Raw genomic sequence first — 19,817 nt, forward strand, 5'->3', positions numbered from 1 at the left:
TCCTTAACTCTCAAGCATCAATGAGGCCTTCTTTATACGTCATAAGGCGCTGGTACAGCTAGCAGCCCGGTGTAAACGCTCTCTCTTTTTTCTCACACTTTTTGTGCTTTATCTCCTATATTTTGTAAATATAGTTAGTATATTTTTTCTATTTTACTGTAGGATAGGGACACGCGCTGGAATCGTTTTTAATTCAACTGTTTTTGACTTTATTCGGCTGGATTGAGTGTTTTCGTCGTGTCGTGGCGATGTGTCTTGGCTCTGAGTCCCCCGGCTCCGGCCCCGCCCCCCGGCCGGCGCCGTACCGCGTTTACACAAAGGAGGAACTAATGAAACTGCGGAGAACAGTCGTCTTACCTGGAGATCGTCACGTTATCCCGGCGGACATCCTAAGGAAAACGCAACGAAGCAGACGGGCTGGACGTAAACTCCGAGAGAAGAGAGGGACAAACAGGAAGTCGGTTCCCGCCGTAGTCATGGGTAACGTGAGGTCCCTTCAAAATAAAATGACGAAAATAGCGAGCCTCATGCGGTCCCAGAGGATTTATAGGGACAGCAGTGTCTTGATTTTCACAGAGACCTGGTTAACAGCAGAAATGCCAGACTCTATTGTAGGTTTGGACAATTTTCATCTGCTGCGGGCGGACAGAACGAGAGAATGCGGGAAGAAAAGATATATTATCTGCCCCGGGAGTTCTCACATGTGATTTTGATCGCAGTCTATGTGGCCCCGTCTGCCAATGCTCAATATGCTTGTGAAGCACTGCTCTCCTGCACTTGTAGGCTGCAAACACAGCACCCACAGGCTCTCTCCCTCGTCTCTGGTGACTTTAACCACGCTTCTCCCTCTTCTGTTCTACCATCATACAACCAGTATGTTACCTGCCCCACCAGAAACAATAGAACATTGGACTTGTTTTTTGCCAACACCAAGGAGGCTTATTCCTCTTTCCCCCTCCCCCCCTGGGCAGCTCGGACCACAACCTTGTACATCTGGGGCCTGTGTATGAACCCATCGTGCCCATGTGGGACAATAAAGGAATATCTTATCTGATCTGATCTGATCTGATCTGATCTTATCTTATCTTATCTTATCTTATCTTATTTACCGTTAAATCAACTCTTACCTTCTTAAATCCTTCCCATATGGTCTAGCGGTTAGGATTCCTGGCTCTCATCCAGGTGGCCCGGGTTCAACTCCCGGTATGGAAATATCTAGTCTGTCCTGCTGGAACACTTGTAGCTGCATTATGTACAAGACTCGCTGTGGTTACGAGTACATTCAAGCTGGACTGAGGTGAAGAGAGGCATAGAAACATGCTATCGATTTGGGCGCAGCATGCGAAAATTTGTAATCAACCTTTAGCTTTTCTATGCATCTATAGACTAGCAGGTTGGTTGGTGTTTCTTTTTGGAGCATTTCTCTTAGACAAAGTGGGTCAGCGGTAGAGCGCATACTTTGCTTCATTTGGGATCAGTCATGTTTTCCAGCAATTCTTGACTGGACAAGCATATCTTGATTTTTTTTTATTGGTCTCACGCTTTCACTGTAATTTTCCAAAGATGCAGTATTGTGGTGGCCAGGTGGTCAAGCTGATGGGCAAGAAATCCATTGGCATTGCTTCATATTTCTTAGAACCCTGCTGGAAACATACCTTTCTCTTCCCCCTGACCAGCAAAGGATGCCACCTGCTTAACAGTGCTTGATTTGTAAATATATAGGTACAGGAACACTTGTGGACTGGGTGATCAGGCCAAAAAAGTTACTGTAACACACAAAAAGTGACGCACATGTAAGTAAAGTAACAATGGGACAAACCTTTGTGTCACAACCAGTCAAATTGGAATTTTAAAAAAAATCAAGAATTGAATTGTCTATCTGGTCACTGTTTCTGTTGTTTCTATTCTATCTGTTCTGTTTTTGTCCATTCTATCATTTAAGGCATTGTTGCGGAAGGGGATGTAGCTCAGTGGTAGAGCGCATGCTTAGCATGTATGAGGTCCTGGGTTCAATTCCCAGCATCTCCAGGCGACACTGTAGTCTTTGCTAATTGCCAGATTACACTGCAGTGAATTTTAGAGACCTTCACTGAAATATTTCAAATCAGCACATGTGGTGATTCAGTGCAAGCTCCCAGTCCCGCATTACCTTTGAACCTTGCAGCACTTATAAAATTCAAACAATATTATTTCATCCATCCACACTACCTGCAGGAAGGTGAGACAAAGTGTCCCATTCAGGCAGCCTGGGCGACATTCCCAACTTCCAGTATAGGTATGTCTCGCCAAACCTGAGCTTAGAATGCTTAGTAAAACATGCTGTCTCCATGAATTCATGGAGAGTTAAATCTGGTAATGTAATTGCGCTAGTTTCAGAAAATAATGTGGGTAATTTCCACTTTCTTAAACACAATTTAAAGGTGTCTTGTTGTTGTGGCCGAGAGGTTAAGGCGATGGACTTGAAATCCATTGGGGTTTCCCCGCGCAGGTTCGATTCCTGTCAGCAATGTGTGTTTAGCAACACAGATTTTGAGATTTCGTTCTGTTCTATAAACCAGCATGTTTGGTGATGTTTAATTTCGGAGCCATTCTTACAGAACGAGGGCATGTATGAAATCCTTGTTTCAATCCCCTGCATCTCCATTCAATATTCTGTTGATGGCACAAAGTGAAAAGTGTTGACTCCAGGTCTTGCTTGGAAAATAGTCATGACAGGCAAGAGATGGTTATGTAGCTCAGTGTTAGAGCACAGTGTTTCGTAGCAAGATCCCAGTTCCACATTCCTTTAAAATTAGATTTCATATTTTGAAGCAATTTGAGTCTATTAGACGTATACAGCCCCATGGGCATTACGCACTGGCCTCTTGAACCAGGGATTGTGGGTTTGAGTCCCATGATCATAGCCATTCAGCAGAGTGGCGTAGCGGAAGCGTGCTGGGCCCATAACCGAGAGGTCGATGGATCGAAACCATCCTCTGCTAGATTTTTTTTACTTGCATTATTGCGATTGTCAATCCAAATGAACCAAGCTAGTCAGTAATGTGTTGGATGATGGAAGCCGATCTTCAGCGCAAGCTCCCAGTTCCATATTTGCTTTGAATCTAGCAGCACATTTCTTTTTTCCATCCTACATTGTTATTTCTTTTTTGGGGAAAAGGATAGCTGAGTAGTGAAAGAAGATGTAGGTCAAAAAAGACCCATGATTAGACATTCTGAAGCAATTTGAGTCTATTATGGGTACATAACCCCATAAGCAATATGCACAGGATACTAGCCTCCAAAATCCGGGATTGTGGATTTCAGGTCCATGGTCTAATAGGCTGAGCCACAAGGAAAATACTAATCACTAGACTTGTTGCACGTGGAATGGGCTTATATCTATTACATACAGAACTGTTCCTTAACTCTCAAGCATCAATGAGGCCTTCTTTATACGTCATAAGGCGCTGGTACAGCTAGCAGCCCGGTGTAAACGCTCTCTCTTTTTTCTCACACTTTTTGTGCTTTATCTCCTATATTTTGTAAATATAGTTAGTATATTTTTTCTATTTTACTGTAGGATAGGGACACGCGCTGGAATCGTTTTTAATTCAACTGTTTTTGACTTTATTCGGCTGGATTGAGTGTTTTCGTCGTGTCGTGGCGATGTGTCTTGGCTCTGAGTCCCCCGGCTCCGGCCCCGCCCCCCGGCCGGCGCCGTACCGCGTTTACACAAAGGAGGAACTAATGAAACTGCGGAGAACAGTCGTCTTACCTGGAGATCGTCACGTTATCCCGGCGGACATCCTAAGGAAAACGCAACGAAGCAGACGGGCTGGACGTAAACTCCGAGAGAAGAGAGGGACAAACAGGAAGTCGGTTCCCGCCGTAGTCATGGGTAACGTGAGGTCCCTTCAAAATAAAATGACGAAAATAGCGAGCCTCATGCGGTCCCAGAGGATTTATAGGGACAGCAGTGTCTTGATTTTCACAGAGACCTGGTTAACAGCAGAAATGCCAGACTCTATTGTAGGTTTGGACAATTTTCATCTGCTGCGGGCGGACAGAACGAGAGAATGCGGGAAGAAAAGATATATTATCTGCCCCGGGAGTTCTCACATGTGATTTTGATCGCAGTCTATGTGGCCCCGTCTGCCAATGCTCAATATGCTTGTGAAGCACTGCTCTCCTGCACTTGTAGGCTGCAAACACAGCACCCACAGGCTCTCTCCCTCGTCTCTGGTGACTTTAACCACGCTTCTCCCTCTTCTGTTCTACCATCATACAACCAGTATGTTACCTGCCCCACCAGAAACAATAGAACATTGGACTTGTTTTTTGCCAACACCAAGGAGGCTTATTCCTCTTTCCCCCTCCCCCCCTGGGCAGCTCGGACCACAACCTTGTACATCTGGGGCCTGTGTATGAACCCATCGTGCCCATGTGGGACAATAAAGGAATATCTTATCTGATCTGATCTGATCTGATCTGATCTTATCTTATCTTATTTACCGTTAAATCAACTCTTACCTTCTTAAATCCTTCCCATATGGTCTAGCGGTTAGGATTCCTGGCTCTCATCCAGGTGGCCCGGGTTCAACTCCCGGTATGGAAATATCTAGTCTGTCCTGCTGGAACACTTGTAGCTGCATTATGTACAAGACTCGCTGTGGTTACGAGTACATTAGAGCTGGACGGAGGTGAAGAGAGGCATAGAAACATGGTATCGATTTGGGCGCAGCATGCGAAAATTCGTAATCAACCTTTAGCTTTTCTATGCATCTATAGACTAGCAGGTTGGTTGGTGTTTCTTTTTGGAGCATTTCTCTTAGACAAAGTGGGTCAGCGGTAGAGCGCATACTTTGCTTCATTTGGGATCAGTCATGTTTTCCAGCAATTCTTGACTGGACAAGCATATCTTGATTTTTTTTTATTGGTCTCACGCTTTCACTGTAATTTTCCAAAGATGCAGTATTGTGGTGGCCAGGTGGTCAAGCTGATGGGCAAGAAATCCATTGGCATTGCTTCATATTTCTTAGAACCCTGCTGGAAACATACCTTTCTCTTCCCCCTGACCAGCAAAGGATGCCACCTGCTTAACAGTGCTTGATTTGTAAATATATAGGTACAGGAACACTTGTGGACTGGGTGATCAGGCCAAAAAAGTTACTGTAACACACAAAAAGTGACGCACATGTAAGTAAAGTAACAATGGGACAAACCTTTGTGTCACAACCAGTCAAATTGGAATTTTAAAAAAAATCAAGAATTGAATTGTCTATCTGGTCACTGTTTCTGTTGTTTCTATTCTATCTGTTCTGTTTTTGTCCATTCTATCATTTAAGGCATTGTTGCGGAAGGGGATGTAGCTCAGTGGTAGAGCGCATGCTTAGCATGTATGAGGTCCTGGGTTCAATTCCCAGCATCTCCAGGCGACACTGTAGTCTTTGCTAATTGCCAGATTACACTGCAGTGAATTTTAGAGACCTTCACTGAAATATTTCAAATCAGCACATGTGGTGATTCAGTGCAAGCTCCCAGTCCCGCATTACCTTTGAACCTTGCAGCACTTATAAAATTCAAACAATATTATTTCATCCATCCACACTACCTGCAGGAAGGTGAGACAAAGTGTCCCATTCAGGCAGCCTGGGCGACATTCCCAACTTCCAGTATAGGTATGTCTCGCCAAACCTGAGCTTAGAATGCTTAGTAAAACATGCTGTCTCCATGAATTCATGGAGAGTTAAATCTGGTAATGTAATTGCGCTAGTTTCAGAAAATAATGTGGGTAATTTCCACTTTCTTTAACACAATTTAAAGGTGTCTTGTTGTTGTGGCCGAGAGGTTAAGGCGATGGACTTGAAATCCATTGGGGTTTCCCCGCGCAGGTTCGATTCCTGTCAGCAATGTGTGTTTAGCAACACAGATTTTGAGATTTCGTTCTGTTCTATAAACCAGCATGTTTGGTGATGTTTAATTTCGGAGCCATTCTTACAGAACGAGGGCATGTATGAAATCCTTGTTTCAATCCCCTGCATCTCCATTCAATATTCTGTTGATGGCACAAAGTGAAAAGTGTTGACTCCAGGTCTTGCTTGGAAAATAGTCATGACAGGCAAGAGATGGTTATGTAGCTCAGTGTTAGAGCACAGTCTTTCGTAGCAAGATCCCAGTTCCACATTCCTTTAAAATTAGATTTCATATTTTGAAGCAATTTGAGTCTATTAGACGTATACAGCCCCATGGGCATTACGCACTGGCCTCTTGAACCAGGGATTGTGGGTTTGAGTCCCATGATCATAGCCATTCAGCAGAGTGGCGCAGCGGAAGCGTGCTGGGCCCATAACCCAGAGGTCGATGGATCGAAACCATCCTCTGCTAGATTTTTTTTACTTGCATTATTGCGATTGTCAATCCAAATGAACCAAGCTAGTCAGTAATGTGTTGGATGATGGAAGCCGATCTTCAGCGCAAGCTCCCAGTTCCACATTTGCTTTGAATCTAGCAGCACATTTCTTTTTTCCATCCTACATTGTTATTTCTTTTTTGGGGAAAAGGATAGCTGAGTAGTGAAAGAAGATGTAGGTCAAAAAAGACCCATGATTAGACATTCTGAAGCAATTTGAGTCTATTATGGGTACATAACCCCATAAGCAATATGCACAGGATACTAGCCTCCAAAATCCGGGATTGTGGATTTCAGGTCCATGGTCTAATAGGCTGAGCCACAAGGAAAATACTAATCACTAGACTTGTTGCACGTGGAATGGGCTTATATCTATTACATACAGAACTGTTCCTTAACTCTCAAGCATCAATGAGGCCTTCTTTATACGTCATAAGGCGCTGGTACAGCTAGCAGCCCGGTGTAAACGCTCTCTCTTTTTTCTCACACTTTTTGTGCTTTATCTCCTATATTTTGTAAATATAGTTAGTATATTTTTTCTATTTTACTGTAGGATAGGGACACGCGCTGGAATCGTTTTTAATTCAACTGTTTTTGACTTTATTCGGCTGGATTGAGTGTTTTCGTCGTGTCGTGGCGATGTGTCTTGGCTCTGAGTCCCCCGGCTCCGGCCCCGCCCCCCGGCCGGCGCCGTACCGCGTTTACACAAAGGAGGAACTAATGAAACTGCGGAGAACAGTCGTCTTACCTGGAGATCGTCACGTTATCCCGGCGGACATCCTAAGGAAAACGCAACGAAGCAGACGGGCTGGACGTAAACTCCGAGAGAAGAGAGGGACAAACAGGAAGTCGGTTCCCGCCGTAGTCATGGGTAACGTGAGGTCCCTTCAAAATAAAATGACGAAAATAGCGAGCCTCATGCGGTCCCAGAGGATTTATAGGGACAGCAGTGTCTTGATTTTCACAGAGACCTGGTTAACAGCAGAAATGCCAGACTCTATTGTAGGTTTGGACAATTTTCATCTGCTGCGGGCGGACAGAACGAGAGAATGCGGGAAGAAAAGATATATTATCTGCCCCGGGAGTTCTCACATGTGATTTTGATCGCAGTCTATGTGGCCCCGTCTGCCAATGCTCAATATGCTTGTGAAGCACTGCTCTCCTGCACTTGTAGGCTGCAAACACAGCACCCACAGGCTCTCTCCCTCGTCTCTGGTGACTTTAACCACGCTTCTCCCTCTTCTGTTCTACCATCATACAACCAGTATGTTACCTGCCCCACCAGAAACAATAGAACATTGGACTTGTTTTTTGCCAACACCAAGGAGGCTTATTCCTCTTTCCCCCTCCCCCCCTGGGCAGCTCGGACCACAACCTTGTACATCTGGGGCCTGTGTATGAACCCATCGTGCCCATGTGGGACAATAAAGGAATATCTTATCTGATCTGATCTGATCTGATCTGATCTGATCTGATCTGATCTGATCTTATCTTATCTTATCTTATTTACCATTAAATCAACTCTTACCTTCTTAAATCCTTCCCATATGGTCTAGCGGTTAGGATTCCTGGCTCTCATCCAGGTGGCCCGGGTTCAACTCCCGGTATGGGAATATCTAGTCTGTCCTGCTGGAACACTTGTAGCTGCATTATGTACAAGACTCGCTGTGGTTACGAGTACATTCAAGCTGGACGGAGGTGAAGAGAGGCATAGAAACATGGTATCGATTTGGGCGCAGCATGCGAAAATTTGTAATCAACCTTTAGCTTTTCTATGCATCTATAGACTAGCAGGTTGGTTGGTGTTTCTTTTTGGAGCATTTCTCTTAGACAAAGTGGGTCAGCGGTAGAGCGCATACTTTGCTTCATTTGGGATCAGTCATGTTTTCCAGCAATTCTTGACTGGACAAGCATATCTTGATTTTTTTTTATTGGTCTCACGCTTTCACTGTAATTTTCCAAAGATGCAGTATTGTGGTGGCCAGGTGGTCAAGCTGATGGGCAAGAAATCCATTGGCATTGCTTCATATTTCTTAGAACCCTGCTGGAAACATACCTTTCTCTTCCCCCTGACCAGCAAAGGATGCCACCTGCTTAACAGTGCTTGATTTGTAAATATATAGGTACAGGAACACTTGTGGACTGGGTGATCAGGCCAAAAAAGTTACTGTAACACACAAAAAGTGACGCACATGTAAGTAAAGTAACAATGGGACAAACCTTTGTGTCACAACCAGTCAAATTGGAATTTTAAAAAAAATCAAGAATTGAATTGTCTATCTGGTCACTGTTTCTGTTGTTTCTATTCTATCTGTTCTGTTTTTGTCCATTCTATCATTTAAGGCATTGTTGCGGAAGGGGATGTAGCTCAGTGGTAGAGCGCATGCTTAGCATGTATGAGGTCCTGGGTTCAATTCCCAGCATCTCCAGGCGACACTGTAGTCTTTGCTAATTGCCAGATTACACTGCAGTGAATTTTAGAGACCTTCACTGAAATATTTCAAATCAGCACATGTGGTGATTCAGTGCAAGCTCCCAGTCCCGCATTACCTTTGAACCTTGCAGCACTTATAAAATTCAAACAATATTATTTCATCCATCCACACTACCTGCAGGAAGGTGAGACAAAGTGTCCCATTCAGGCAGCCTGGGCGACATTCCCAACTTCCAGTATAGGTATGTCTCGCCAAACCTGAGCTTAGAATGCTTAGTAAAACATGCTGTCTCCATGAATTCATGGAGAGTTAAATCTGGTAATGTAATTGCGCTAGTTTCAGAAAATAATGTGGGTAATTTCCACTTTCTTTAACACAATTTAAAGGTGTCTTGTTGTTGTGGCCGAGAGGTTAAGGCGATGGACTTGAAATCCATTGGGGTTTCCCCGCGCAGGTTCGATTCCTGTCAGCAATGTGTGTTTAGCAACACAGATTTTGAGATTTCGTTCTGTTCTATAAACCAGCATGTTTGGTGATGTTTAATTTCGGAGCCATTCTTACAGAACGAGGGCATGTATGAAATCCTTGTTTCAATCCCCTGCATCTCCATTCAATATTCTGTTGATGGCACAAAGTGAAAAGTGTTGACTCCAGGTCTTGCTTGGAAAATAGTCATGACAGGCAAGAGATGGTTATGTAGCTCAGTGTTAGAGCACAGTCTTTCGTAGCAAGATCCCAGTTCCACATTCCTTTAAAATTAGATTTCATATTTTGAAGCAATTTGAGTCTATTAGACGTATACAGCCCCATGGGCATTACGCACTGGCCTCTTGAACCAGGGATTGTGGGTTTGAGTCCCATGATCATAGCCATTCAGCAGAGTGGCGCAGCGGAAGCGTGCTGGGCCCATAACCCAGAGGTCGATGGATCGAAACCATCCTCTGCTAGATTTTTTTTACTTGCATTATTGCGATTGTCAATCCAAATGAACCAAGCTAGTCAGTAATGTGTTGGATGATGGAAGCCGATCTTCAGCGCAAGCTCCCAGTTCCACATTTGCTTTGAATCTAGCAGCACATTTCTTTTTTCCATCCTACATTGTTATTTCTTTTTTGGGGAAAAGGATAGCTGAGTAGTGAAAGAAGATGTAGGTCAAAAAAGACCCATGATTAGACATTCTGAAGCAATTTGAGTCTATTATGGGTACATAACCCCATAAGCAATATGCACAGGATACTAGCCTCCAAAATCCGGGATTGTGGATTTCAGGTCCATGGTCTAATAGGCTGAGCCACAAGGAAAATACTAATCACTAGACTTGTTGCACGTGGAATGGGCTTATATCTATTACATACAGAACTGTTCCTTAACTCTCAAGCATCAATGAGGCCTTCTTTATACGTCATAAGGCGCTGGTACAGCTAGCAGCCCGGTGTAAACGCTCTCTCTTTTTTCTCACACTTTTTGTGCTTTATCTCCTATATTTTGTAAATATAGTTAGTATATTTTTTCTATTTTACTGTAGGATAGGGACACGCGCTGGAATCGTTTTTAATTCAACTGTTTTTGACTTTATTCGGCTGGATTGAGTGTTTTCGTCGTGTCGTGGCGATGTGTCTTGGCTCTGAGTCCCCCGGCTCCGGCCCCGCCCCCCGGCCGGCGCCGTACCGCGTTTACACAAAGGAGGAACTAATGAAACTGCGGAGAACAGTCGTCTTACCTGGAGATCGTCACGTTATCCCGGCGGACATCCTAAGGAAAACGCAACGAAGCAGACGGGCTGGACGTAAACTCCGAGAGAAGAGAGGGACAAACAGGAAGTCGGTTCCCGCCGTAGTCATGGGTAACGTGAGGTCCCTTCAAAATAAAATGACGAAAATAGCGAGCCTCATGCGGTCCCAGAGGATTTATAGGGACAGCAGTGTCTTGATTTTCACAGAGACCTGGTTAACAGCAGAAATGCCAGACTCTATTGTAGGTTTGGACAATTTTCATCTGCTGCGGGCGGACAGAACGAGAGAATGCGGGAAGAAAAGATATATTATCTGCCCCGGGAGTTCTCACATGTGATTTTGATCGCAGTCTATGTGGCCCCGTCTGCCAATGCTCAATATGCTTGTGAAGCACTGCTCTCCTGCACTTGTAGGCTGCAAACACAGCACCCACAGGCTCTCTCCCTCGTCTCTGGTGACTTTAACCACGCTTCTCCCTCTTCTGTTCTACCATCATACAACCAGTATGTTACCTGCCCCACCAGAAACAATAGAACATTGGACTTGTTTTTTGCCAACACCAAGGAGGCTTATTCCTCTTTCCCCCTCCCCCCCCTGGGCAGCTCGGACCACAACCTTGTACATCTGGGGCCTGTGTATGAACCCATCGTGCCCATGTGGGACAATAAAGGAATATCTTATCTGATCTGATCTGATCTGATCTGATCTTATCTTATCTTATCTTATTTACCGTTAAATCAACTCTTACCTTCTTAAATCCTTCCCATATGGTCTAGCGGTTAGGATTCCTGACTCTCATCCAGGTGGCCCGGGTTCAACTCCCGGTATGGGAATATCTAGTCTGTCCTGCTGGAACACTTGTAGCTGCATTATGTACAAGACTCGCTGTGGTTACGAGTACATTCAAGCTGGACGGAGGTGAAGAGAGGCATAGAAACATGGTATCGATTTGGGCGCAGCATGCGAAAATTTGTAATTAACCTTTAGCTTTTCTATGCATCTATAGACTAGCAGGTTGGTTGGTGTTTCTTTTTGGAGCATTTCTCTTAGACAAAGTGGGTCAGCGGTAGAGCGCATACTTTGCTTCATTTGGGATCAGTCATGTTTTCCAGCAATTCTTGACTGGACAAGCATATCTTGATTTTTTTTTATTGGTCTCACGCTTTCACTGTAATTTTCCAAAGATGCAGTATTGTGGTGGCCAGGTGGTCAAGCTGATGGGCAAGAAATCCATTGGCATTGCTTCATATTTCTTAGAACCCTGCTGGAAACATACCTTTCTCTTCCCCCTGACCAGCAAAGGATGCCACCTGCTTAACAGTGCTTGATTTGTAAATATATAGGTACAGGAACACTTGTGGACTGGGTGATCAGGCCAAAAAAGTTACTGTAACACACAAAAAGTGACGCACATGTAAGTAAAGTAACAATGGGACAAACCTTTGTGTCACAACCAGTCAAATTGGAATTTAAAAAAAAATCAAGAATTGAATTGTCTATCTGGTCACTGTTTCTGTTGTTTCTATTCTATCTGTTCTGTTTTTGTCCATTCTATCATTTAAGGCATTGTTACGGAAGGGGATGTAGCTCAGTGGTAGAGCGCATGCTTAGCATGTATGAGGTCCTGGGTTCAATTCCCAGCATCTCCAGGTGACACTGTAGTCTTTGCTAATTGCCAGATTACACTGCAGTGAATTTTAGAGACCTTCACTGAAATATTTCAAATCAGCACATGTGGTGATTCAGTGCAAGCTCCCAGTCCCGCATTACCTTTGAACCTTGCAGCACTTATAAAATTCAAACAATATTATTTCATCCATCCACACTACCTGCAGGAAGGTGAGACAAAGTGGCCCATTCAGGCAGCCTGGGCGACATTCCCAACTTCCAGTATAGGTATGTCTCGCCAAACCTGAGCTTAGAATGCTTAGTAAAACATGCTGTCTCCATGAATTCATGGAGAGTTAAATCTGGTAATGTAATTGCGCTAGTTTCAGAAAATAATGTGGATAATTTCCACTTTCTTAAACACAGTTTAAAGGTGTCTTGTTGTTGTGGCCGAGAGGTTAAGGCGATGGACTTGAAATCCATTGGGGTTTCCCCGCGCAGGTTCGATTCCTGTCAGCAACGTGTGTTTAGCAGCACAGATTTTGAGATTTCGTTCTATTCTATAAACCAGCATGTTTGGTGATGTTTAATTTCGGAGCCATTCTTTCAGAACGAGGGCATGTATGAAATCCTTGTTTCAATCCCCTGCATCTCCATTCAATATTCTGTTGATGGCACAAAGTGAAAAGTGTTGACTCCAGGTCTTGCTTGGAAAATAATCATGACAGGCAAGAGATGGTTATGTAGCTCAGTGTTAGAGCACAGTCTTTCGTAGCAAGATCCCGGTTCCACATTCCTTTAAAATTAGATTTCATATTTTGAAGCAATTTGAGTCTATTAGACGTATACAGCCCCATGGGCATTACGCACTGGCCTCTTGAACCGGGATTGTGGGTTTGAGTCCCATGAACATAGCCATTCAGCAGAGTGGCGCAGCGGTAGCGTGCTGGGCCCATAACCCAGAGGTCGATGGATCGAAACCATCCTCTGCTAGATTTTTTTTACTTGCATTATTGCGATTGTCAATCCAAATGAACCAAGCTAGTCAGTAATGTGTTGGATGATGGAAGCCGATCTTCAGCGCAAGCTCCCAGTTCCACATTTGCTTTGAATCTAGCAGCACATTTCTTTTTTCCATCCTATATTGTTATTTCTTTTTTGGGGAAAAGGATAGCTGAGTAGTGAAAGAAGATGTAGGTCAAAAAAGACCCATGAATAGACATTTTGAAGCAATTTGAGTCTATTATGGGTACATAACCCCATAAGCAATATGCACAGGATACTAGCCTCCAAAATCCGGGATTGTGGATTTCAGGTCCATGGTCTAATAGGCTGAGCCACAAGGAAAATACTAATCACTAGACTTGTTGCACGTGGAATGGGCTTATATCTATTACATACAGAACTGTTCCTTAACTCTCAAGCATCAATGAGGCCTTCTTTATACGTCATAAGGCGCTGGTACAGCTAGCAGCCCGGTGTAAACGCTCTCTCTTTTTTCTCACACTTATTGTGCTTTATCTCCTATATTTTGTAAATATAGTTAGTAATTTTTTTTCTATTTTACTGTAGGATAGGGACACGCGCTGGAATCGTTTTTAATTCAACTGTTTTTGACTTTATTCGGCTGGATTGAGTGTTTTCGTCGTGTCGTGGCGATGTGTCTTGGCTCTGAGTCCCCCGGCTCCGGCCCCGCCCCCCGGCCGGCGCCGTACCGCGCTTACACAAAGGACGAACTAATGAAACTGCGGAGAACAGTCGTCTTACCCGGAGATCGTCACGTTATCCCGGCGGACATCCTAAGGAAAACGCAACGAAGCAGACGGGCTGGACGTAAACTCCGAGAGAAGAGAGGGACAAACAGGAAGTCGGTTCCCGCCGTAGTCATGGGTAACGTGAGGTCCCTTCAAAATAAAATGACGGAAATAGCGAGCCTCATGCGGTCCCAGAGGATTTATAGGGACAGCAGTGTCTTGATTTTCACAGAGACCTGGTTAACAGCAGAAATGCCAGACTCTATTGTAGGTTTGGACAATTTTCATCTGCTGCGGGCGGACAGAACGAGAGAATGCGGGAAGAAAAGATATATTATCTGCCCCGGGAGTTCTCACATGTGATTTCGATCGCAGTCTATGTGGCCCCGTCTGCCAATACTGAATATGCTTGTGAAGCACTGCTCTCCTGCACTTGTAGGCCGCAAACACAGCACCCACAGGCTCTCTCCCTCGTCTCTGGTGACTTTAACCACGCTTCTCCCTCTTCTGTTCTACCAACATACACCCAGTATGTTACCTGCCCCACCAGAAACAATAGAACATTGGACTTGTTTTTTGCCAACACCAAGGAGGCTTATTCCTCTTTCCCCCTCCCTCCCCTGGGCAGCTCGGACCACAACCTTGTACATCTGGGGCCTGTGTATGAACCCATCGTGCCCATGTGGGACAATAAAGGAATATCTTATCTGATCTGATCTGATCTGATCTTATCTTATCTTATCTTATTTACCGTTAAATCAACTCTTACCTTCTTAAATCCTTCCCATATGGTCTAGCGGTTAGGATTCCTGGCTCTCATCCAGGTGGCCCGGGTTCAACTCCCGGTATGGGAATATCTAGTCTGTCCTGCTGGAACACTTGTAGCTGCATTATGTACAAGACTCGCTGTGGTTACGAGTACATTCAAGCTGGACGGAGGTGAAGAGAGGCATAGAAACATGGTATCGATTTGGGCGCAGCATGCGAAAATTTGTAATCAACCTTTAGCTTTTCTATGCATCTATAGACTAGCAGGTTGGTTGGTGTTTCTTTTTGGAGCATTTCTCTTAGACAAAGTGGGTCAGCGGTAGAGCGCATACTTTGCTTCATTTGGGATCAGTCATGTTTTCCAGCAATTCTTGACTGGACAAGCATATCTTGATTTTTTTTTATTGGTCTCACGCTTTCACTGTAATTTTCCAAAGATGCAGTATTGTGGTGGCCAGGTGGTCAAGCTGATGGGCAAGAAATCCATTGGCATTGCTTCATATTTCTTAGAACCCTGCTGGAAACATACCTTTCTCTTCCCCCTGACCAGCAAAGGATGCCACCTGCTTAACAGTGCTTGATTTGTAAATATATAGGTACAGGAACACTTGTGGACTGGGTGATCAGGCCAAAAAAGTTACTGTAACACACAAAAAGTGACGCACATGTAAGTAAAGTAACAATGGGACAAACCTTTGTGTCACAACCAGTCAAATTGGAATTTAAAAAAAAATCAAGAATTGAATTGTCTATCTGGTCACTGTTTCTGTTGTTTCTATTCTATCTGTTCTGTTTTTGTCCATTCTATCATTTAAGGCATTGTTACGGAAGGGGATGTAGCTCAGTGGTAGAGCGCATGCTTAGCATGTATGAGGTCCTGGGTTCAATTCCCAGCATCTCCAGGTGACACTGTAGTCTTTGCTAATTGCCAGATTACACTGCAGTGAATTTTAGAGACCTTCACTGAAATATTTCAAATCAGCACATGTGGTGATTCAGTGCAAGCTCCCAGTCCCGCATTACCTTTGAACCTTGCAGCACTTATAAAATTCAAACAATATTATTTCATCCATCCACACTACCTGCAGGAAGGTGAGACAAAGTGGCCCATTCAGGCAGCCTGGGCGACATTCCCAACTTCCAGTATAGGTATGTCTCGCCAAACCTGAGCTTAGAATGCTTAGTAAAACATGCTGTCTCCATGAATTCATGGAGAGTTAAATCTGGTAATGTAATTGCGCTAGTTTCAGAAAATAATGTGGGTAATTTCCACTTTCTTAAACACAGTTTAAAGGTGTCTTGTTGTTGTGGCCGAGAGGTTAAGGCGATGGATTTGAAATCCATTGGGGTTTCCCCGCGCAGGTTCGATTCCTGTCAGCAACGTGTGTTTAGCAGCACAGATTTTGAGATTTCGTTCTATTCTATAAACCAGCATGTTTGGTGATGTTTAATTTCGGAGCCATTCTTTCAGAACGAGGGCATGTATGAAATCCTTGTTTCAATCCCCTGCATCTCCATTCAATATTCTGTTGATGGCACAAAGTGAAAAGTGTTGACTCCAGGTCTTGCTTGGAAAATAATCATGACAGGCAAGAGATGGTTATGTAGCTCAGTGTTAGAGCACAGTCTTTCGTAGCAAGATCCCAGTTCCACATTCCTTTAAAATTAGATTTCATATTTTGAAGCAATTTGAGTCTATTAGACGTATACAGCCCCATGGGCATTACGCACTGGCCTCTTGAACCAGGGATTGTGGGTTTGAGTCCCATGATCATAGCCATTCAGCAGAGTGGCGCAGCGGAAGCGTGCTGGGCCCATAACCCAGAAGACGATGGATCGAAACCATCCTCTGCTAGATTTTTTTTACTTGCATTATTGCGATTGTCAATCCAAATGAACCAAGCTAGTCAGTAATGTGTTGGATGATGGAAGCCGATCTTCAGCGCAAGCTCCCAGTTCCACATTTGCTTTGAATCTAGCAGCACATTTCTTTTTTCCATCCTATATTGTTATTTCTTTTTTGGGGAAAAGGATAGCTGAGTAGTGAAAGAAGATGTAGGTCAAAAAAGACCCATGAATAGACATTTTGAAGCAATTTGAGTCTATTATGGGTACATAACCCCATAAGCAATATGCACAGGATACTAGCCTCCAAAATCCGGGATTGTGGATTTCAGGTCCATGGTCTAATAGGCTGAGCCACAAGGAAAATACTAATCACTAGACTTGTTGCACGTGGAATGGGCTTATATCTATTACATACAGAACTGTTCCTTAACTCTCAAGCATCAATGAGGCCTTCTTTATACGTCATAAGGCGCTGGTACAGCTAGCAGCCCGGTGTAAACGCTCTCTCTTTTTTCTCACACTTATTGTGCTTTATCTCCTATATTTTGTAAATATAGTTAGTAATTTTTTTTCTATTTTACTGTAGGATAGGGACACGCGCTGGAATCGTTTTTAATTCAACTGTTTTTGACTTTATTCGGCTGGATTGAGTGTTTTCGTCGTGTCGTGGCGATGTGTCTTGGCTCTGAGTCCCCCGGCTCCGGCCCCGCCCCCCGGCCGGCGCCGTACCGCGCTTACACAAAGGACGAACTAATGAAACTGCGGAGAACAGTCGTCTTACCCGGAGATCGTCACGTTATCCCGGCGGACATCCTAAGGAAAACGCAACGAAGCAGACGGGCTGGACGTAAACTCCGAGAGAAGAGAGGGACAAACAGGAAGTCGGTTCCCGCCGTAGTCATGGGTAACGTGAGGTCCCTTCAAAATAAAATGACGGAAATAGCGAGCCTCATGCGGTCCCAGAGGATTTATAGGGACAGCAGTGTCTTGATTTTCACAGAGACCTGGTTAACAGCAGAAATGCCAGACTCTATTGTAGGTTTGGACAATTTTCATCTGCTGCGGGCGGACAGAACGAGAGAATGCGGGAAGAAAAGATATATTATCTGCCCCGGGAGTTCTCACATGTGATTTCGATCGCAGTCTATGTGGCCCCGTCTGCCAATACTGAATATGCTTGTGAAGCACTGCTCTCCTGCACTTGTAGGCCGCAAACACAGCACCCACAGGCTCTCTCCCTCGTCTCTGGTGACTTTAACCACGCTTCTCCCTCTTCTGTTCTACCAACATACACCCAGTATGTTACCTGCCCCACCAGAAACAATAGAACATTGGACTTGTTTTTTGCCAACACCAAGGAGGCTTATTCCTCTTTCCCCCTCCCTCCCCTGGGCAGCTCGGACCACAACCTTGTACATCTGGGGCCTGTGTATGAACCCATCGTGCCCATGTGGGACAATAAAGGAATATCTTATCTGATCTGATCTGATCTGATCTGATCTGATCTTATCTTATCTTATTTACCATTAAATCAACTCTTACCTTCTTAAATCCTTCCCATATGGTCTAGCGGTTAGGATTCCTGGCTCTCATCCAGGTGGCCCGGGTTCAACTCCCGGTATGGGAATATCTAGTCTGTCCTGCTGGAACACTTGTAGCTGCATTATGTACAAGACTCGCTGTGGTTACGAGTACATTCAAGCTGGACGGAGGTGAAGAGAGGCATAGAAACATGGTATCGATTTGGGCGCAGCATGCGAAAATTCGTAATCAACCTTTAGCTTTTCTATGCATCTATAGACTAGCAGGTTGGTTGGTGTTTCTTTTTGGAGCATTTCTCTTAGACAAAGTGGGTCAGCGGTAGAGCGCATACTTTGCTTCATTTGGGATCAGTCATGTTTTCCAGCAATTCTTGACTGGACAAGCATATCTTGATTTTTTTTTATTGGTCTCACGCTTTCACTGTAATTTTCCAAAGATGCAGTATTGTGGTGGCCAGGTGGTCAAGCTGATGGGCAAGAAATCCATTGGCATTGCTTCATATTTCTTAGAACCCTGCTGGAAACATACCTTTCTCTTCCCCCTGACCAGCAAAGGATGCCACCTGCTTAACAGTGCTTGATTTGTAAATATATAGGTACAGGAACACTTGTGGACTGGGTGATCAGGCCAAAAAAGTTACTGTAACACACAAAAAGTGACGCACATGTAAGTAAAGTAACAATGGGACAAACCTTTGTGTCACAACCAGTCAAATTGGAATTTAAAAAAAAATCAAGAATTGAATTGTCTATCTGGTCACTGTTTCTGTTGTTTCTATTCTATCTGTTCTGTTTTTGTCCATTCTATCATTTAAGGCATTGTTACGGAAGGGGATGTAGCTCAGTGGTAGAGCGCATGCTTAGCATGTATGAGGTCCTGGGTTCAATTCCCAGCATCTCCAGGTGACACTGTAGTCTTTGCTAATTGCCAGATTACACTGCAGTGAATTTTAGAGACCTTCACTGAAATATTTCAAATCAGCACATGTGGTGATTCAGTGCAAGCTCCCAGTCCCGCATTACCTTTGAACCTTGCAGCACTTATAAAATTCAAACAATATTATTTCATCCATCCACACTACCTGCAGGAAGGTGAGACAAAGTGGCCCATTCAGGCAGCCTGGGCGACATTCCCAACTTCCAGTATAGGTATGTCTCGCCAAACCTGAGCTTAGAATGCTTAGTAAAACATGCTGTCTCCATGAATTCATGGAGAGTTAAATCTGGTAATGTAATTGCGCTAGTTTCAGAAAATAATGTGGATAATTTCCACTTTCTTAAACACAGTTTAGAGGATTGTTGTTGTGGCCGAGAGGTTAAGGCGATGGACTTGAAATCCATTGGGGTTTCCCCGCGCAGGTTCGATTCCTGTCAGCAACGTGTGTTTAGCAGCACAGATTTTGAGATTGCGTTCTATTCTATAAACCAGCATGTTTGGTGATGTTTAATTTCGGAGCCATTCTTTCAGAACGAGGGCATGTATGAAATCCTTGTTTCAATCCCCTGCATCTCCATTCAATATTCTGTTGATGGCACAAAGTGAAAAGTGTTGACTCCAGGTCTTGCTTGGAAAATAATCATGACAGGCAAGAGATGGTTATGTAGCTCAGTGTTAGAGCACAGTCTTTCGTAGCAAGATCCCAGTTCCACATTCCTTTAAAATTAGATTTCATATTTTGAAGCAATTTGAGTCTATTAGACGTATACAGCCCCATGGGCATTACGCACTGGCCTCTTGAACC

General features: G+C 44.1%; 21 non-coding genes across 21 annotated transcripts; all 21 read left to right on the forward strand.

Moving 5' to 3' along the window:
* The first annotated feature begins 1,140 nt into the window (after nt 1-1,140).
* On the forward strand, nt 1,141-1,212 carry trnae-cuc (transfer RNA glutamic acid (anticodon CUC)). The gene has a single exon. It is a non-coding gene; the product is annotated as a tRNA-Glu (tRNA).
* Nucleotides 1,213-1,956: 744 nt separating this feature from the next.
* trnaa-agc (transfer RNA alanine (anticodon AGC)) lies at nt 1,957-2,028 on the forward strand. Its single transcript has one exon. It is a non-coding gene; the product is annotated as a tRNA-Ala (tRNA).
* Nucleotides 2,029-2,427: 399 nt separating this feature from the next.
* On the forward strand, nt 2,428-2,509 carry trnas-uga (transfer RNA serine (anticodon UGA)). Its single transcript has one exon. It is a non-coding gene; the product is annotated as a tRNA-Ser (tRNA).
* A 2,013-nt stretch (nt 2,510-4,522) lies between these two features.
* Nucleotides 4,523-4,594, forward strand: trnae-cuc (transfer RNA glutamic acid (anticodon CUC)). Its single transcript has one exon. It is a non-coding gene; the product is annotated as a tRNA-Glu (tRNA).
* Nucleotides 4,595-5,338: 744 nt separating this feature from the next.
* trnaa-agc (transfer RNA alanine (anticodon AGC)) lies at nt 5,339-5,410 on the forward strand. The gene has a single exon. It is a non-coding gene; the product is annotated as a tRNA-Ala (tRNA).
* Nucleotides 5,411-5,809: 399 nt separating this feature from the next.
* trnas-uga (transfer RNA serine (anticodon UGA)) lies at nt 5,810-5,891 on the forward strand. The gene has a single exon. It is a non-coding gene; the product is annotated as a tRNA-Ser (tRNA).
* Nucleotides 5,892-6,291: 400 nt separating this feature from the next.
* On the forward strand, nt 6,292-6,363 carry trnam-cau (transfer RNA methionine (anticodon CAU)). Its single transcript has one exon. It is a non-coding gene; the product is annotated as a tRNA-Met (tRNA).
* Nucleotides 6,364-7,929: 1,566 nt separating this feature from the next.
* On the forward strand, nt 7,930-8,001 carry trnae-cuc (transfer RNA glutamic acid (anticodon CUC)). The gene has a single exon. It is a non-coding gene; the product is annotated as a tRNA-Glu (tRNA).
* Nucleotides 8,002-8,745: 744 nt separating this feature from the next.
* trnaa-agc (transfer RNA alanine (anticodon AGC)) lies at nt 8,746-8,817 on the forward strand. The gene has a single exon. It is a non-coding gene; the product is annotated as a tRNA-Ala (tRNA).
* Nucleotides 8,818-9,216: 399 nt separating this feature from the next.
* trnas-uga (transfer RNA serine (anticodon UGA)) lies at nt 9,217-9,298 on the forward strand. Its single transcript has one exon. It is a non-coding gene; the product is annotated as a tRNA-Ser (tRNA).
* Nucleotides 9,299-9,698: 400 nt separating this feature from the next.
* On the forward strand, nt 9,699-9,770 carry trnam-cau (transfer RNA methionine (anticodon CAU)). The gene has a single exon. It is a non-coding gene; the product is annotated as a tRNA-Met (tRNA).
* Nucleotides 9,771-11,317: 1,547 nt separating this feature from the next.
* Nucleotides 11,318-11,389, forward strand: trnae-cuc (transfer RNA glutamic acid (anticodon CUC)). The gene has a single exon. It is a non-coding gene; the product is annotated as a tRNA-Glu (tRNA).
* A 744-nt stretch (nt 11,390-12,133) lies between these two features.
* On the forward strand, nt 12,134-12,205 carry trnaa-agc (transfer RNA alanine (anticodon AGC)). The gene has a single exon. It is a non-coding gene; the product is annotated as a tRNA-Ala (tRNA).
* A 399-nt stretch (nt 12,206-12,604) lies between these two features.
* On the forward strand, nt 12,605-12,686 carry trnas-uga (transfer RNA serine (anticodon UGA)). The gene has a single exon. It is a non-coding gene; the product is annotated as a tRNA-Ser (tRNA).
* A 399-nt stretch (nt 12,687-13,085) lies between these two features.
* trnam-cau (transfer RNA methionine (anticodon CAU)) lies at nt 13,086-13,157 on the forward strand. Its single transcript has one exon. It is a non-coding gene; the product is annotated as a tRNA-Met (tRNA).
* Nucleotides 13,158-14,700: 1,543 nt separating this feature from the next.
* Nucleotides 14,701-14,772, forward strand: trnae-cuc (transfer RNA glutamic acid (anticodon CUC)). The gene has a single exon. It is a non-coding gene; the product is annotated as a tRNA-Glu (tRNA).
* A 744-nt stretch (nt 14,773-15,516) lies between these two features.
* Nucleotides 15,517-15,588, forward strand: trnaa-agc (transfer RNA alanine (anticodon AGC)). The gene has a single exon. It is a non-coding gene; the product is annotated as a tRNA-Ala (tRNA).
* A 399-nt stretch (nt 15,589-15,987) lies between these two features.
* On the forward strand, nt 15,988-16,069 carry trnas-uga (transfer RNA serine (anticodon UGA)). The gene has a single exon. It is a non-coding gene; the product is annotated as a tRNA-Ser (tRNA).
* Nucleotides 16,070-18,089: 2,020 nt separating this feature from the next.
* On the forward strand, nt 18,090-18,161 carry trnae-cuc (transfer RNA glutamic acid (anticodon CUC)). Its single transcript has one exon. It is a non-coding gene; the product is annotated as a tRNA-Glu (tRNA).
* A 744-nt stretch (nt 18,162-18,905) lies between these two features.
* Nucleotides 18,906-18,977, forward strand: trnaa-agc (transfer RNA alanine (anticodon AGC)). Its single transcript has one exon. It is a non-coding gene; the product is annotated as a tRNA-Ala (tRNA).
* A 396-nt stretch (nt 18,978-19,373) lies between these two features.
* Nucleotides 19,374-19,455, forward strand: trnas-uga (transfer RNA serine (anticodon UGA)). Its single transcript has one exon. It is a non-coding gene; the product is annotated as a tRNA-Ser (tRNA).
* The last annotated feature ends 362 nt before the right edge of the window (nt 19,456-19,817 follow it).

This window comes from Eucyclogobius newberryi, unplaced genomic scaffold (assembly GCF_026437365.1).
Source record: "Eucyclogobius newberryi isolate DKJ021-1_F unplaced genomic scaffold, fEucNew1.0.hap1 SCAF_8, whole genome shotgun sequence".
Classification (NCBI taxonomy): domain Eukaryota; kingdom Metazoa; phylum Chordata; class Actinopteri; order Gobiiformes; family Gobiidae; genus Eucyclogobius; species Eucyclogobius newberryi.